This window comes from Macaca mulatta, chromosome 16 (genome assembly GCF_049350105.2).
Source record: "Macaca mulatta isolate MMU2019108-1 chromosome 16, T2T-MMU8v2.0, whole genome shotgun sequence".
Classification (NCBI taxonomy): Eukaryota; Metazoa; Chordata; class Mammalia; order Primates; family Cercopithecidae; genus Macaca; species Macaca mulatta.
The window spans coordinates 64,572,665-64,591,581 of record NC_133421.1 but is presented as its reverse complement, the minus strand read 5'-3'; the positions used below and the strand labels follow the sequence as shown (position 1 = coordinate 64,591,581).

Genomic DNA, 18,917 nt, shown 5'->3' with positions numbered 1-18,917 from the left:
GTGGCCACGCGCAGCTAATTTTTAAATTTTTTTTTCTCTTTTTTTTTTTGAGACAGAGTCTTGCTCTGTCACCCAGGCTGGAGTGCAGTGGCACAATATCAGCTCACTGCAAGCTCTGCTTCCCAGGTTCACACCATTCTCCTGCCTCAGCCTCCTGAGTAACTGGGCCTAGAAACGCCCACCACCATACCCGGCTAATTTTTTGTATTTTTAGTAGAGATGGGGTTTCACCGTGTTAGCCAGGATGGTCTTGATCTCCTGACCTCATGATCCACCCGCCTCGGTCTCCCAAAGTGCTGGAATTACAGGCGTGAGCCACTGCACCCAGCCAATTTTTTTCTTTTCAAAGACACAGCATCTCCCTTTGTCACCCAGGTGGTCTGGAACTCCTGGCCTCAAGTGAGCCTCCTACTTGGGCCTCCCAAAGTGTTAGAATTACAGACGTGTGCTACCTCACCTGGCCCATAAAGCATGTTGATAAGGTTAGAGTTAGAACTTCTGGGGGAGGCAAGAAATTAGGTTACAGAAGTCATCATAGGTTAGGTTTGACATTTAGTAACACTTACCATGTGCCAGGCACTGTCAAAACCTCACATAACTCATTTAATCCTCACAGTAACTTTCTGAGGCAGGTATTTGGAAGCCCATTTGACAGATGAAGAAACAGACACAGCAAGGTTAACCATCTTGCTCAAAGTCACATACCTGTAAGTAGCAAAAGTAGAAGTATCTCCAGGGTCTGTGTTTTTTGTTTGTTTGTTCGTTTATTTGTTTGTTTGAGACAGAGTCTTGCTCTGTTGCCCAGGCTGAATTGCAATGGCACAATCTCGGCTCACTGCAACCTCCGCCTCCCGGGTTCAAGCAATTCTTCTGCCTCAGCCTCCCAAGTAGCTGGGATTGCAGGCACGCGCCAGCACACCCGGCTAATTTTTGTATTTTTAGTAGAAATGGGGTTTCATCGTATTTGCCAGGCTGGTCTTGAATTCCTGACTTCAAGCAATCCACCTGCCTCGGCCTCCTAAAGTGCTGGGATTACAGGTGTGAGACACCGCACTGGTCCTTTTGTTTTTTATTTTTTATTTTTTTGAGACGGAGTTTCACTCTTGTTGCCCAGACTGGAGTGCAATGGCACGATCTCGGCTCACCACAACCTCTGCCTCCTGGGTTCAAACCATTCTCCTGCCTCAGCCTCCCAAGTAGCTGGGATTACAGGCATGCGCCACCATGCCCAGCTAATTTTGTATTTTTAGTAGAGATGGGGTTTCTCCATGTTGGTCAGGCTGGTCTTGAACTCCCGACCTCGGGTGATCCGCCAGCCTCGGCCTCCCAAAGTGCTGGAATTTTAGAGACATGTGCCACTGCGCCCGGCCCTTTTTTTTTTTTTTTTTTTTTTGAGACACATCTTGCTCTGTCACCCAGGCTAGAGAGCAGTGGCATGATCTCAGTTCACTGCAAGCTCTGCCTCCTGGGTTCAAGCAATTCTCCTGCCCCAGCCTCCTGAGTACCTGGAATTACAGGGGTGCTCCACCATACCTGGCTAATTTTTGTATTTTTTAGTAAAGACAGGGTTTCACCATGTTGGCCAGCCTGGTCTGGAACTCCTGACCTTATGATCCACCCGCCTCGGACTCCCAAAGTGCTGGGATTACAGGCGTGAGCCACCGCACCCCGCTGAGCTGAGCATGTGTTCTTTTTCTCTTTTTTTCTTTTTTTTGAGACGGATTCTCACTCTGTCACCGAGGCTTGAGTGCAATGGCGCGACCTCGGCTCACTGCAACCTCCACCTCCTGGGTTCAAGCAATTCTCCTGCCTCAGCCTTCTGAGTAGCTGGGACTACAGGCGTGCACCACCACACTTGGCTAATTTTTGCATTTTTTTAGAAACAGTTTCACTATGTTAGCCAGGCTGGTCTCGAACTCCTGATCTCGTGATCTACCTGCCTCAGCCTCCCCAAAGGGCTGGGATTACAGGCATGAGTCACCACACCTGGCTGAGTCTGTATTCTTAATGTCCTTGCCAGTGACTGCACCCTAACAGATCCAATGTCACTTTCTTTTTTTTCTTTTCTGAGACAGTCTTGCTCCGTCACCCAGGCTGGAATACAGTGGCACGATCATAGGTACCTGCAACTTGGAGCTCCTAGGTTCAAGCAATCCTCCTGCCACAGCTTCCCAAACAGCTGTGACTACAGGCCCACACCACCACGCCCAGCTAATTTTTTTTGTTTGTTTTTAGTAGAGACGAGGTCTCACTGTGTTACCCAGGCTGGTCTGGAATGCCTAGGTTCAAGTGATCCTCCTGCCTTAGCCTCCTAGAGTGCTGGGATTACATGTGCAAGCCACCACACCCAGCCCCAATGTTCCTTTCTTATAACAAACATTTTGCAACACTAATATCCCAGAGTGAAATTAACAGATAGTATAGCCTGCCTGGACACATGATTTCAAAAAACAAATCAATATGATGTCTTGATTATAAAAAAGACAACTAGGCCGGACATGGTGGCTCACACTTGTAATCCTGGCACTTTGGGAGGCGGAGGCAGGTGGATTACCTGAGGTTAGGAGTTTGAGACCAGCCTGGCCAACATGGTAAAATCTCATCTCTACTAAAAATACAAAGAATTAGCCAGGCGTGGTGGTGGGCACCTTTAATCCCAGCTACCCTGGAGGCAGAGGCAGGAGAATCGCTTGAACGCGGGAAGCAGAGGTTGCAGTGAGCTGAGAGTGTGCGAGTGTGCCATTGCACTCCAGCCTGGGCAACAAGATTGAAACTCCGTCTCAAAAAAAAAAAAAAAAAAAGACAAATAGAAGGATGGCGATTCAATATGCAAATACCCAGGCACCATTACACTGGAAGATAAAGTAGTCAGATACTTGCATCCATACCTAGAATCACTAAGAATGTGGTAGAGATAAATGCAGACTTACCTAAGGGTGTTGTATAGAACAGCATCGCCATTAGTGTTACTATTTTCCAAAATAGTAAACAACTTTTGATAAAGTTCTGAACAATATAAAACAATTTACATAGTTGCATTCTTGGAAAAAACCAAGTCACACTAAATACATGCAAAGGTATTTCATGTTTATGCCTTCCTCTGCCAGGCCAAGTACCTGGAAGACTCTGTCTCCCCAAAAAACAACTAAAAATCCCAGATAACAATTATTATTATTTTATTTTATTTTTTTTTTTTAGGCGGAGTTTCGCTCTCTCACCCAGGCTAGAGTGTGGTGGCAGAATCTCGGCTCACTGCAACCTCCACCTCCTGGGTTCAAGCGATTCTGTTGCCTCAGCCTCCCGAGTAGCTGGGACTACAGGCATGCACCACCACGCCCGGCTAATTTTTTGTATTTTTAGTAGAGATAGGGTTTCACCATGTTAGCTAGGATGGTCTCAATCTCCTGACCTCGTGATCTGCCTGCCTTGGCCTCCCAAAGTGCTAGGATTACAAGCATGAGCCACCGCCCACGGCCTAATTTTTTTTCTTTTTTTTCTTTTTTGAAATGGAGTCTGGTTCTGTCGCCCAGGCAGGAGTGCAATGGCGCCACCCTGGCTCACCACAACCTCCACCTCCCGGGTTCAAGCAATTCTGCCTCCGCCTCCCGAGTAGCTGGGATTACAGGCATACGCCACCATGCCCGGCTAATTTTGTGTTTTTTTACTAGAGATGTTTTTCCATGTTGGTCAGGCTGGTCTCCAACTCCCGATCTCAGGTGATCTGCCTGCCTCAGCCTCGCAAAGTGTTGAGATTACAGGCATGAGCCACCATATCCAGCCTAATTTTTTTTTTTTTTTTTTTTTTTTTTTTTTTTTTTTTGAGACGGAGTCTGGCTCTGTCGCCCGGGCTGGAGTGCAGTGGCCGGATCTCAGCTCACTGCAAGCTCCGCCCCCCGGGTTTACGCCATTCTCCTGCCTCAGCCTCCCGAGTAGCTGGGACTACAGGCGCCCGCCGCCTCGCCCGGCTAGTTTTTTGTATTTTTTAGTAGAGACGGGGTTTCACCGTGTTCGCCAGGATGGTCTCGATCTCCTGACCTAGTGATCCGCCCGTCTCGGCCTCCCAAAGTGCTGGGATTACAGGCTTGAGCCACCGCGCCCGGCCCAGCCTAATTTTTTAAAAATTGTAAATGCTTTGATGAGCTGCTGAAAAAGTAAGGAATTTTCAGGGCAAAATAAAATAAGTTAAGGCAGGGGATGCAGCCAGAGGTCAGTGGAACACTGAAACAAGCTTTTACTCCGAGGGCACTTGACTAACCTGGTGAACCTGAACTTTTGTCATTGTCTCATGGGAAAGGGAAACACCCCAAAACCTCTTCAGAGGAGAATTTTAAATTTATTTTTTATTTTATTTTATTTTATTTTGAGACGGAGTCTCACTCTGTTGCCGGGCTAGAGTACAGTGGCGCAGTCTCGGCTCACTGCAACCTCCTCCTCCTGGGGTTCAAGCAATTCTCCTGCTTCAGCCTCCCAAGCTGTTGGGACTATAGGCGCATGCCACCACGCCCAGCTAATTTTTCGTATTTTTTGTAGAGACGGGGTTTCACCATGTTGACCAGGATGGTCTCTATCTCTAGACCTGGTGATCTGCCGGCCTCTGCCTCCCAAAGTGCTGGAATTACAGGCGTGAACCACCACACCCAGTCTTCAGAGGGAAATTTAATAGGAGATTCCCCCTCCATAAAGATGGGGCCCACTCACGCCTATAACTCCAGCACTTTGGGAGGCTGAGGCAGGTGGATCACTTGTGAGCAGGAGTTCCAGACCAGCCTGGCCAATGTGGTAAAACCCCGTCTCTACTAAAAATACGAAAATTAGCTGGACATGATGGCAGGTGTCTGTAATTCCAGGTACTCCGGAGGTTGGGGCAGAAGAATGGCTTGAACCCGGGAGGCAGAGGTTGCAGTGAGCCAAGATTGTGACACTGCACTCCAGCCTGGGCAAAAGAGTGAGACTCCATCTCAAAAAATATATACTTTAAAAAGATACAGGGCTGGGCACAGTGGCTCACATCTGTAATCCCAGCACTTTGGGAGGCCGAGGCGTGCGGATCACAAGGTCAGGAGATCGAGACCATACTGGCTAACATGGTGAAACCCCGTCTCTACTAAAAATACAGTAAAATTAACCAGGCATGGTGGCGGGCGCCTGTAGTCCCAGCTACTCGGGAGGCTGAGGCAGCAGAATGGCGTGAACCTGGGAGGCAGAACTTGCAGTGAGCCAAGATTGCACCACTGCACTCCAGCCTGGGTGATAGAGCCAGACTCTGTCTCAAAAAACAAAAATAAAAAATACAAAAATTAGCCAGACGTGGTGGCGGGCACCTATAATTCAAGCTACTCAGCAGGCCGAGGCAGGAGAATCACTTGAACCCGGGAGGCAGAGTTTGCAGTGAGCTAAGATTGTGCCACTGCACTCCAGCCTGGGTGACAGAGCAAGACTCTTGAAAAAAAAAAGAAAAAAAAAAGGGTTTTGTGGAAACCAAGGATAATTCTTGGTTAGGTGTCCCTTGCATTATAGCACTCCAGTATCCCTGACCACTGACCATCAAATGCCAATAGCACGTTCTTACCATTGTCATAGATGGACAATCGCATTTCCAAAATGCTGCCATGAAGAGCTACTGCCCCACGCTGTACTGTCAAGCTGACAGGGGTCAATTTGTGAAGGACTTAACTACGTACTGGGAAAAGTTAGATTTTATCTCAAGGGAAACCATTGAAAGGCTTAAGCAGAGAAGACCAGGATCCTATTGGTAGTCTAGAAAGCTACCTCTGACTGCAGCCTGGAGGATGGATCAGATGCGGCCAGGCTGGAGGCAGGAACGCCAGTTGGGAGGCTGCTGGGAAAGGCCAACTGAGAGATGACAGTTGGCTACACTGAGTGGCAGCTGGACACCGGCTTGCCACAAAACCTCTGAAAGCAGGGCTGCCTGTCTGCCTGCAGAGCCTAAGGCCTCTTCGTTCTCCCCACTCTTGAATAGGGTGAGACTTTGGGCAAATTATCCAATCCCTACCAGCCTCAGGTTCCTCTTCTGCCAAATAAGCAGATAAGCCCAAATGGAATGCATCCCAAGTGTTTACACACATGGAAACCACTCACCAATCTTAGCCATGATTGCTATTAGAGTATCAGCAACAGAGATGGAGAGGAGTAAGTCTAGAGTTACTTAAGAAAAGGAATGTGGGGCCGGGCGCGGTGGCTCACGCCTGTAATCCCAGCACTTTGGGAGGCCGAGGCGGGCGGATCACAAGGTCAGGAGATCGAGACCACGGTGAAACCCCGTCTCTACTAAAAATACAAAAAATTAGCTGGGGCCGGGCGCGGTGGCTCAAGCCTGTAATCCCAGCACTTTGGGAGGCCGAGACGGGCGGATCACGAGGTCAGGAGATCGAGACCATCCTGGCTAACACGGTGAAACCCCGTCTCTACTAAAATACAAAAAAAACTAGCCGGGCGAGGTGGCGGGCGCCTGTAGTCCCAGCTACTCGGGAGGCTGAGCTAGGAGAATGGCGTGAAGCCGGGAGGCGGAGCTTGCAGTGAGCCGAGATCGCGCCACTGCACTCCAGCCAGGGCGACAGAGCGAGACTCCGTCTCAAAAAAAAAAAAAAAAAAAAAAGAAAAGGAATGCGGGACTAAAGAGTGGGAGGATCCAAATATGATTGCTAAGCTTCTGACTTGAACTCCTGTGTGGAGGTGATGTTAACACTTAGCTGGAAACAATTGTAGAGCAGGAGGAGGGGCTGGGGCACTGGAGGAGCCTGAAGAGCAGAGTGGAATGACCAAGAAGAGAGATTCCTTAGATCACTGGATATTTGGGTCTGAAACTTAGGAGAGTAATCCTAGGAATTTGGGACTCATAAACCGTGGTAGCTAATTTTCAAAGATGGTTCCCAGTGAACCAGGAGTCCTGGTATTTATTGAATGTGGGGCTGGCCTGTGACTGCTCTTAACCAGTGGAATGCAGCAGAAGTGAGGCTGTACCAGGTGGAGGACTAAATTTTAAAAAGACTTGACAGCTTCTCCTTTTTTGTTTTGGGACTCGTCTCTCATGTGAGAAATCGTGTACTCTGCTGCAGAAACCACCTGGAGGGAGAGGCCTGGACATGGAGAGAAAGGCCCAGCCATCCTTGTGGTCCCTTTGTTCCCACCAGGGCTCAGGACATGTGAGCTAGTATCCTAGCTAGCTCCAGTGACTTTTTTTGTTTGTTTGTTTGTTTTTGAGACTGAGTCTCGCTTTGTCAGGCTGCAGTGCAGTGGCGCGATCTCGGCTCACTGCAACCTCCATCTCCTGGGTTCAAGCGATTCTCTTGCCTCAGCCTCCCAAGTAGCTGGGATTACAGGCACCCGCCACCATGCCCAGCTAATTTTTGTATGTTTAGTAAAGATAGGGTTTTGCCTCTCTGGCCAGGCTGGTCTCAAACTCCTGACCTCACGTGATCCGCCCGCCTCAGCCTCCCAAAGTGCTGGGATAACAGGTATGAGCCACCGCGCCCGGCCCTCCAGTGGCCTTCTGACTGAAGCAAGAGAGACCTCTAGTGAGACCAGAAGAATTTTCCAGCTAAACTCCCATCAGCCCGGAGGATCATGAGAAGTTATAAAATGGTGGTTGTTTTTAGGCTGGATGCAGTGGCTCACACCTGTAATCCTAGCACTTTGGGATGCCGAGGCAGGTGGATCACCTGAGGTTAGGAGTTCAAGACCAGCCTGGGCAACATACTGAAACCCTGTCTCTACTAAAAATACAAAAATTAGCTGGGCATAGTGGCACTTGCCTGTAATCCCAACTATTTGGGAGGCTGAGGCACAAGAATCGCTTAAACCCAGGAGGTGGATGTTGCAGTGAGCCAAGATCATGCCACCGCACTCCAGCCTGGGCGACAGAGAAAGACTCTGTCTCAAAAAATAAATAAATAAAATAAAACAAAGTTGTTGTTTTTAAGCTACTAAGTTTGGAATTTTTGTTATGCAGCCGTAGATAACCAAATACAAATATAACGATGAAATCTAAGCCCAGGATTATGGAGGTAAGAAAAAAGGGCTCCAGAGAGAGCCGGGGCACTCCACATACAAGGACCAGGCTGAGGGAGAGGCCAGCAAGGAAGACTGAGAAAGAGAAGACAGGGAAATCCTGAGAATGTAGCATCCTGGAAGCAGCAATAAGTGTTCCAGAAGGAAGAATGATCAGAAATATCAAATGCCGGCAATAGGAAGATAAGTGTTCTTGGATTTGGCAACATGGGAGTCATTGATACTCTTGGCCCAGGCGGCTTCAGTGAGTGATGACAGAGAAAGGCAGATGCACTGGGTTGAGAATCAAAGAGAAACTCAGAACAGCAAAACTGAACAAACCACACTCTACATGCTGACCTGGATGAGCCTCACAGGCACAGTGTTGTGCGTGGGGAGTTGCTGAACCACATCCAGTATAATATTTATACAAAATATAAAAACATTCAATTGGCCAAGCGTAGTGGCTCACACCCGTAATTCCAGCACTTTGGGAGGCCGACCGAGGCAGGCAGATTGCTTGAGGCCAAGCGTTTGAGACCAGCCTGGGCAACATGACAAAAACCCTGTCTCTACTAAAAATCCAAAAAAATTAGCTGTGCTTGGTGCTGCACGCCTGTGGTCCCAGCTACTCAGTAGGCTGAGGTGAGAGGATCACTTGAGTCCAGGAGGTAGAGGCTGCAGTGAGCTGAGATCGTGACACTGCACTCCAGCCTGGGTGACATAGCAAGACCCTGTCTCAAAAAAAAAAAAAAAAAAGAAAAAGAAAAAGAAAGGAAGGAAGGAAGAAGGGAAGGGGAGGGGAGGGGAAGGAAGAGGAGGGGAGGGGAGGGGAGGGAAGGGGAGGGGGCTGGGCACAGTGGCTCACCCCTATAATCCCAGCACTTTGGGAGGGTGAGGCAGGCAGATTGCTTGAGCCCAGGAGTTCCAGATCAGCCTGGGAAACATGGCCAAACTCTGTTTCTATAAAAAATACAAAAAATAGACCGGGTGTAGTGGGTCCTGCCTGTAATCCCAGCACTTTGGGAGGCTGAGGTGGGCGGATCATGAGGTCAGGAGTTCGAGACCAGCCTGACCAACAAGGTGAAACCCTGTCTCTACTAAAAATACAAAATTAGCTGGGCATGGTGGCACATGTCTGTATTCCCAGCTACTCAGGAGGCTGAGGCAGGAGAATTGCTTGAACCCAGGAGACAGAGGTTGTGGTGAGCCGAGATCGCGCCATTGCATTCCAGCCTGGGCAACAAGAGCAAAACTCCATTTCAGACAAAAATAAAAATAAAAATATATAAAAAGGTTGGGCATGGTAGCTCATGCCTATAATCCCAGCACCTTGGGAGGCTAAGGTGGGCGGATCACCTGAGGTTAGGAGTTCAAGACCAACCTGCCCAACATGGTGAAACCCCGTCTCTACTAAAAACACAAAAAATTAGCCAGGCGTTGTGGCGGGCTTCTGTAATCCCAGCTATTCAGGAGGCTGAGGCAGCATAATCGCTTCAACCCAGGAAGCGGAGGTGGCAGTGAGCCGAGATCGTGCCACTGCACTCCAGCCTGGGTGACAAGAGTAAGACTCTATCTCAAAAAAAAAAAAAAAAAGAAAAGAAAGAAAGAAGAAGAGAGAACACAGAGATACACACACAGAGGAGAATGCCTTGTAATGATGGAGGCAGAGATTGGTGTGATGAGTCTACAAGCCAAGCAAATAAAATTCACATAACATAAAACTCACCATTGTAACCACTTTAAAGTATCCGAGTGAGTATATAGTATATTTACAATGTTGTACAGCCATCACCACTATCTAATTCCAAAACATTTTCATCACCCTAAAAGAAACTCCATACCCATTAATAGCCTCTCCCCATTCTGCTCTCGCCCCAGCCTCTGGCAACCACTATCTACTTTCTGTCTCTATGGATTTGTCTATGCTGGACATTTCACATAAATGGAATCATACAATATGAGGCCTTTTGTGTCTGGTTTCTTAGCACAGTTTTTCCAAGGTTCATCCATGTTGTAGTATATATCAGTACTTCATTCCTTGCTATGGTTTGACTCTGTGTTCCCCCCGCCAAATCTCATGTCAAATTGTAATTTCCAGTGTTAGGAGGGACCTGGCAGGAGGTGACTGGATCACGGGAGCAGATTTCCCCCTTGCTGATTCTGTGATAATAAATGAGTTCCCATGAGATCTGGTTGTTTAAAAGTGTGTGGCACTGGCCAGGCACATGGCTCACGCCTGTAATCCCAGCATTTGGGAGACCAAGGCGGGTGGATTGCCTGAGGTCAGGGGTTCAAGACCAACCTGGCCAACATAGTGAAACCTTTTCTCTACCAAAAATACAAAAATTAGCCAGGTGTGGTGGCGCATGACTCTAATCCCAGCTACTCAGGAGGCTGGGGCAGGAGAATCGCTTGAACCCAGAAGGCAGAGATTGCAGTGAGCTGAGATCACATCATTGTACTCCAGCCTCGGCAACAGAGTGAGTCTCAAAATAAATAAATAAATAAATACATACATACATAAATAAAAGTGTGTGGCACCTCCCGTTTTGCTCTCTCTCTCCTGCCCATGTGAAGATTACTTGCTTCCCCTTTGCCTTTCTGCCATAATTATAAGTTTCCTGAGGCCTCCCCAGCCATGCCTCATGTATGTCCTGTGGACCTGCGAGTCAATTAAACCTTGCCCCGCTTTTCTTTCTTGAGATGGAGTCTCGCTATGTTGTCCAGGCTGCAGTGCAATGGTGCCGTCTCAGCTCACTGCAACCTCTGCCTCCTGGGTTCAAGTGATTCTCCTGCCTCAGCCTCCAAAGTAGGTAGGACTACAGGCACGTGCCACCACACCCAGTGAATTTTTTGTATTTTTAGTAGAGACAGGGTTTCACCATGTTGGACGAGATGATCTCGATTGCCTGACCTTGTGATCTGCTAGCCTTGGCATCCCAAAGTGTAGTGATTACAGGCGTGAGCCACCACGCCCAGCCTAAACCTCTTTTCTTTTCTTTTCTTTTTTTTTTTTTTGAGACAGAGTCTCGCTCTCTCGCCCAGGCTGGAGTGCAGTGGCACGATCTTGGCTCACTGCAAGCTCCACCTCCTGGGTTCATGCTATTCTCCTGCCTCAGCCTCCCGAGTAGCTGGGACTATAGGCACCCACCACCATGCCCAGCTAATTTTTTTGTATTTTTAGTAGAGATGGGGTTTCACCATGTTAGCCAGGATGGTCTCGATCTTCTGAACTCGTGATCCACCTACCTCGACCTCCCAAAGTGCTGGGACTACAAGTGTGAGCCACCGCGCCCGGCCTAAACCTCTTTTCTTTATAAATTACCCAATCTCAGGTAGTTTTGTTTGTTTGTTTGTTTTTGATTTGTTGTTTTTTGGTTTTTTTTTTTTTTTGAGATGGAGTTTTGATCTTGTTGCCCAGGCTGGAGTTCAGTGGCACTATCTAGCTCACTGCAACCTCCACCTCCTGGGTTCAAGCGATTCTCCTCCCTCAGCCTCCCAAGTAGCTGGGATTAGAGGCACCTGCCACCATGCCCAGCTAATGTTTTTTTATTTTTTTATTTATTTATTTTTATTTATTTATTTATTTATTTTTTTGAGACGGAGTCTTGCTCTGTAGCCCGGGCTGGAGTGCAGTGGCCGGATCTCAGCTCACTGCAAGCTCCGCCTCCCGGGTTTACGCCATTCTCCTGCCTCAGCCTCCGGAGTAGCTGGGACTACAGGCGGCCGCCACCTCGCCCGGCTAGTTTTTTGTATTTTTAGTAGAGACGGGGTTTCACGGTGTTAGCCAGGATGGTCTCGATCTCCTGACCTCGTGATCCGCCCGTCTCGGCCTCCCAAAGTGCTGGGATTACAGGCTTGAGCCACCGCGCCCGGCCTGTTTTTGTATTTTTAATACAGATGGGGTTTCACCATGTTAGTCAGGCTGGTCTCGAACTCCTGACCTCAGGTGATCCACCTACCTCGGCCTCCCAAAGTGATGGGATTACAGGTGTGAGCCACCGCACCCGGCCTTAGGTAGTTTTTTATAGGAGTGTGAGAATGGACAAATACATTATTTTTCATGATGGAATAGTATGAATATTCTTATGAATATACCACATTTTAGTTTATCTACTTTGGGCTACTACAAATAATGTTGCTATGAACAGTCTTGTACAGGGGGTTTCTTTGGGGGGTAATGAAAATGTTCTAAAATTGGCCAGGCGCAGTGGCTCATGCCTGTAATCCCAGCACTTTGGGAGGCCAAAGCGAATGGATCATGAGGTCAGCAGTTCGAGACCAGCCTGGCCAACATGGCGAAACCCCATCTCTACTAAATATACAAAAATTAGCCAGGCATGGTGGTGGGCGCCTGTAATCCCAGCTACTCGGGAGGCTGAGGCAGGAGAATTGCTTGAACCTGGGAGGCAGAGGTTGCAGTGAGCTGAGATCGCACCATTGCACTCCAGTCTGGGAGACAGAGCAAGGTTCCATCTCAAACAAAAAACTGTGGTGATGGTTGCACAGCTTGGTGAATATACTAAAAACCATTGATTTGTACACTTTAGGTGAATTACATAGTATGTGAACTACATCTCAATAAAACTGTTATCCCCAAAATTTCAACACACTATTTGGAGATGTATACAAATGTAGTACAAGTTTACAGGAATGTTATACTGTTGATGAAAGAAAAATCGAGCTTTTGGCTGGAAACAGTGACTCAAGCCTGTAACCCCAGCACTTGAGATGCTGAGATGGGAAGATTCCTTGAGCCCAGGAGTTTGAGACCAGCCTGGGCAACATGGCGAAATCCTATCTCTACAAACAATTAAAAAATTAGCCGAGTATGGTGGTGCATGCCTGCGGTCCCAGGTACTTGAGAGGCTGAGGTGGGAGGATCACTGGAGTCCAGGAGGTCAAGGTTGCAGTTAGCTGTGATTGCACCACTGCACTCTAGCCTGAGCGACACAGTAAGATCCTGCCAAAAAAAAAAAGAAGAAGGAAGGAAGGAAGGAAGGAAGGAAAGAAGGAAAGGGAAGGAAGGAAAGAAAGGGAAGGAAGGAAGGAAGGAAGGAAGGAAGGAAGGAAGGAAGGAAGGAAGGAAGGAAGGAAGGAGAAACCAAGCATTTAAAGAATAAAAATTAGTTTTATGCAGAGTTTCACTGAGGATTGCGATCTGGGAGGAGACTTTCTGTTTTCTTTTTTCTTTCTTCTTTCTTTTTTCTTTACTTTTTTTTTTTTTTTTTTTTAGACAGAGTCTCACTCTGTTGCCCAGGCTAGAATGCAATGGCACGACCTTGGCTCACTGCAACCTCCGCCTCCCAGGTTCAAGAGATTTTCCTGCCTCAGACTCCCGAGTAGCTGGGATTACAGGCCTCCATCACCACGCCCAGCTATTTTTGTTTTTGTTTTTTTTTGAGACAGAGTCTCGTTCTGCTGCCAGGCTCCGCGATCTCAGCTCACTGCAACCTCTGACTCCCTGGTTCAAGCAATTCTCCTGCCTCAGCCTCACGAGTTGCTGGGATTATAGGCATGCGCCACCATGCCCAGCTAATTTTTGTATTTTTAGTAGAGACGGAGTTTCACCATGTTGGCCAATATGGTCTCCATCTCTTGACTTTGTGACCCGCCTGCCTCAGGCCTCCCAAGTGCTGGGATTACAGGTGTGAACCACTGCGCCCGGCCATTTGTGTGTGTGTGTGTGTGTGTGTGTGTGTGTGGTTTTTTTTTTGTTTTGTTTTGTTTTGTTTTGTTTGAGACAGAGTCTTGCTCTGTCGCCCAGGCTGGAGTGCAGTGGCGCGATCTCGGCTCACTGCAACCTCCGCCTCCCGGGCTCACGCCATTCTCCTGCCTCAGCCTCCCGAGCAGCTGGGACTACAGGCGCCCGCTATCACGCCTGGCTAATTTTTTTTGTATTTTTAACAGAGATGAGGTTTCACCATGTTGGCCAGGCTGGTCTCAAACTCCTGATCTCAGGTGATCCACCTGCTTCAGCCTCCAAAGTGTTGGGATTACAGGCATGAGCCACTGCGCCCAACCTGGGAGGAGACTTTCAGAGAGTTTCAGTAAACACTCGCTCCAGAACAGTGAAGACACAGGTGGTCGGGGTTGTGTATGTGCTCAGAAGTTACATTAGAGCAAAATCTCATCAAAGTTTGGGTGCGAAGATACATCTGGTTATAGATCACAGAGGTATAATCATTAATTCGTCACATTGTTTTACGTACAGGAAGAAGCAAAGGCCAGGATCACTGAACTTATCTTTTCGGAAATTGCAGTGACTTTGGCAAGAGACACAGGAAGCTGTGCCCTATCCTGCTTATCATTTTCAGGGCATTCTTCTGGGCTGGGGACTGTGCTTACACTGAGTCAGGGGCTTTGTGAAATTCTGCTGCCAAGGGAATTGGTGAAATTCTGCTGGCAAGCGGAATTAACACAAGTGGCTACTTACGTTTGCTACTTTGTGTCACGATACCATACTCAGAAGGGTAGTTCTGGAAAGAAAGACAGAGGATGCGACTGGGGACAGGTACCAGGTTCAGCTGGAGGGTAGGGTTTCATTTCTTTTTCCTTTTTTTTTTTTTTTCGTTTTTTGAGACAAAGTCTCTCTCTGTCGCCCAGGCTGGAGTGTGGTGGCACGATCTCGGCTCACTGCAACCTCCGCCTCCCAGGTTCAAGTGATTCTCCTGCCTCAGCCTCCCAAATACCTGGGACTACAGGCGCCTGCCGGCCTGCCCGGCTAATTTTTTTGTATTTTTAGTAGAGATGGGGTTTCACCGTGTTAACCAGGATGGTCTCGATCTCCTGACCTCATGATCTGCCCACCTCGGCCTCCCCAAGTGCTGGGATTACAGGAGTGAGCCACGGCGTCCGGCCAAGGTTTCATTTCTTAAGTTGGGAGGTGCAGACTCAAGTGCTCAATATATTAGTCTTCAAACATTTCGTATGATTGAAATATTACACAACACATTTAAACATAATGTTTTCTCTTTTTTCCCCCAAATATTAGGATTCTTTTTGTTGTTGTTGTTTGTTTGTTTGTTTTGAGACAGTCTCACTTTGTTACCCAGGCTGGAGTGCAATGGTTCAGTCTCCACACACTGCAACCTCCGCCTCCCGGGTTCAAAAATTCTCATGCCTCAGCCTTCCGAGTAGCTGGGATTACAGGCATATGCCACCACACCTGCCTATTTTTTTTTCTAGTAGAGATGGGGTGTCTCACTATGTTGCCTAGGCTGGTCTCGAACCCCTGAGCTCGAGCAATCCTCCTGCCTCAGCCTCCCAAAGTTCTAGGATTACAGGCATGAGCCACTGCACACGGCCTATTTATTTTTGAGACAGGTTCTTGGTCTGTTTACAAGGCTGGCGTGCACTGGTGTGACCATAGCTCACTACAGCCTCAAACTTCTAGGCTCAAGTGATCCTCCCGCTAGGACTACATAAGGAAAGTGTTTTTTAAAATGGAGGCTTGAGAGGGTTTAAACGCTAAAGATGAAAGAGCTCATAGAGAGGGAGAGACTGAAGAAACAAGTTCTTCCGGTCAAATATGACTTATACCTAGGGAGAGACCCTCTCAGAAGGATTCAATATTACCCCAAGCAAGGCCCTATCCTCCTCTGTACTCTGTAGCCTCCTCCCCCATCCCCAGGCAGGTTGAGAAAACAATCTTGGTGGTGACACCTAGTGGATTCAAAGGGCACTGCTTAAATTCTTCACTGCACACAGCACACCTCATCAAGAGGACACCTTATTTATTTATTTATTATTATTATTATTATTATTATTATTATTATTATTTTTGAGACGGAGTCTGGCTCTGTCACCCAGGCTGGAGTGCAGTGGCGCGATCTCGGCTCACTGCAAGCTCCGCCTCCCGGGTTTACGCCATTCTCCTGCCTCAGCCTCCCGAGTAGCTGGGACTACAGGCGCCCGCCACCTCACCCGGCTAGTTTTTTGTATTTTTTAGTAGAGACGGGGTTTCACCGTGTTAGCCAGGATGGTCTCGATCTCCTGACCTCGTGATCCGCCCGTCTCGGCCTCCCAAAGTGCTGGGATTACAGGCTTGAGCCACCGCGCCCGGCCCTTTATTTATTTTTGAGACAGAGCCTCGGTCTGTCACCCAGGCTTGAATGCAGTGTCGGGATCTCGGCTCACTGCAACTTCCGCCTACTGGGTTCAAGTGATTCTCCTTCCTCAGTCCCCTGAGTACCTGGGACTACAAGTGACTGCCACCACACCCGCCTAGTTTTTGTATATTTAGTAGAGACAGGCTTTCACCATATTGGCCAGGCTGGTCTTGAACTCCTGACCTCAAGTGATCTGCCTGCCTTGGTCTCCCAAAGTCCTGGGATTACAGGTGTGAGCCACCATGCCTGGCCAGGAAGGGAGCATTTTTTTATTTTAAAACTGTTATCGCCAGGTGTGGTGGCTCACACCTGTAATCCCAACACTTTGGGAGGCCGAGGTGGGTGGATCATGAGGTCAGGAGATCGAGACCATTCTGGCTAACATGGTGAAACCCCGTCTCTACTAAAAAAAAAGTACAAAAAATTAGCTGGGCGTGGTGGCAGGCGCCTGTAGTCCCAGTTACTCGGGAGGCTGAGGCGGGAGGATGGCGTGAACCTGGGAGGCGGAGGTTGGCAGTGAGCTGAGATCATGCCACTCCAGCCTGTGCGACACAGCTAGACTCTGTCTCAAAAAAAAAAAAAAAATCTGTTATTAAAAACAGGAGACTGTCAGAATCTGAATTGCTTTATGGTGCAATGTAGCTATGATAACACGTACGAATCTCACATGACCAACTCAACGTGCTGGACACACACACTTGTATACCATCCCCAGGTCATGACATGGAACATTTCTTTTATTTATTTATTTATTTATTTATTTATTTATTTATTCCTCGCTCTGTTGCCCAGGCTAGAGTGCAGTGGTGTGAGCTCAGCTCACTGCAACCTCCACCTCCTGGGTTCAAGCTATTCTCCTGCCTCAGACTCCTGAGTAGCTGGGATTACAGGCATGTGCCACCACATCCGGCTAATTTTTGTATTTTTAATAGAGACAGGGTTTCGCCATGTTGCCCAGGCTGGTTTCAAACTCCCGAGGTCAGGCAATCTGCCCACCTCGGCCTCCCAAAGTGCTGAGATTAAAGGCGACAGCCACCGCGCCCGGCCGATATGGAATATTTCTTTCGCCCCACAGGACTTCTTCATGCCCCTTCCTGGTCAATACTTCCCCCTACCCTATCGAGTAGGCAATATTTTTATTTCTATCTCCATAGATTAACTTAGCCTGTTCTTGAACTTTTTCTTCTTCTTTCTTTCTTTCTTTTTTTTTTTCTGAGATGGAGTCTTACTCTATCGCCCAGGCTGGAGTGCAGTGGCACAATCTCGGCTCACTGCAACCTCTGCCTCCCGGGTTCAAGCAATTCTCTGCCTCAGCCTCCCGAGTAGCTGGGATTACATGGGTGCCCGCCACCATGCCCAGCTAACTTTTGTATTTTTTAGTAGAGATGGGGTTTCACCATCTTGGCCAGGCTGGTCTTGCACTCCTGACCCCATGATCCACAGGTCTCGGCCTCCCAAAGTGTTGGGATTACAGGTATGAGTCACCCTGCTCACTCTTTTTTTTTTTTTTTTTTTTTTGAGGTGGAGTTTCATTCTTGTTGCCCAGGCTGGAGTTCAGTGGTGTGATCTCAGCTCACCGCAACCTCTGCCTCCTGGGTTCAAGCAGTTCTCCTGCCTCAGCCTCCTGAGTGGCTGGGATTACAGGCATGTGCCACCACGCCCGGCTAATTTTATATTTTCAGTAGAGTTTCTCCATGCTGGTCAGGCTGGTCTCGAACTCCTGACCTCAGGTGATCCGCCCACCTCGGCCTCCCAAAGTGCTGGAATTACAGGCGTGAGCCACCACGCCCGACCTCTTTTTAATTTTTTTTTAGAGACAAGGTCTCCCTATGTTGCCTGAGTTGGTCTCAAACTCCTGGACTCAAGTGATTCTTCTGCCTCAACCTCCCAAAGTGCTGGGATTAGAGGCACAAGACACCATGCTCAGCTACATTTTTTAGTTTTTGTAGAGATGGGGGTCTCACTATGTTGGCCAGACTGGTCTTGAACTCCTGGGCTTAAGAGATCCTCCTACTTCAGGCCCCCAAAGTGCTCAAATTAGAGGTGTGAGCCAACATGCCCAGCCTGTGTCTGGCTTCCTTTAATTAACATTAAGTCTGTGAGATTCATTCATGCACGTATTAATAATTTGTTCTTTTTTCTTGCTGTATAGTATTCCACCATAAGAATATGCCCCAGTGTATTTGTCCGTTCATGTGTTGAAGGACGCTGGGGTTTTTTTTGTTTTTTTTTGTTTTTTTCCTTCCCTTCCTTCCTTCCTTCCTTCCTTCCTTCCTTCCTTCCTTCCTTCCTTCCTTCCTTCCTCCCTCCCTCCCTCCCTCCCTCCCTCCTTCTCTCTCTCTTTCTTTTTTTTTTGGAAACATTTTTTGAAACAGGGTCTCACTCTGTTGCTCAGGCTGCAGTGCAGTGGTGCCATCACAGCTCACTGCAGCCTCATTAATTTTTTTTTTTTTTTTTTTTTTTTTGTAGAGACAGGGTCTCACTATGTTGCCCAAGCTGGTCTTGAACTCCTGGGCTCAAGCGATCCTCCTGCCTCAGCCTCCCAAAGTGCTAGGATTATGGGCTTGAGCCACCATGCCCAGCGTGATTGTTGCTTTTGAAAGAACACCCTGGCTGCCATGTGGAAATCACACTGGTGGCAGGTAGGGATGGATCGGAGAGAGGAAGCTGACAGACCACGTAGGAGGCTGGGAACATATGAAGGTGGTTTGGACTAGTGTGGTCACAGGGGAGTCACAGAGAAGTGGATCACTCAGAAAATGCTCTGGAATTGTAGCTAATGGGACTGGCTGAGAT

The 18,917-nt window shown here is 48.1% G+C and overlaps 1 protein-coding gene across 2 annotated transcripts in view; it reads right to left on the bottom strand.

Annotated features, from left to right (window-relative positions):
- Positions 1 to 1,675: 1,675 nt before the first annotated feature.
- CASC3 (CASC3 exon junction complex subunit) overlaps positions 1,676 to 18,917 on the bottom strand; it is a 77,289-nt gene continuing 60,047 nt past the window's right edge. Inside the window, exon 12 of one of the 2 annotated variants that reach the window (XR_013405696.1) lies at positions 1,676 to 1,742. The gene's annotated coding sequence lies outside the window, so the exon portion shown is untranslated. The remainder of the gene's footprint in view (positions 1,743 to 18,917) is intronic. The other variant, XR_013405697.1, reaches the window with a different exon arrangement.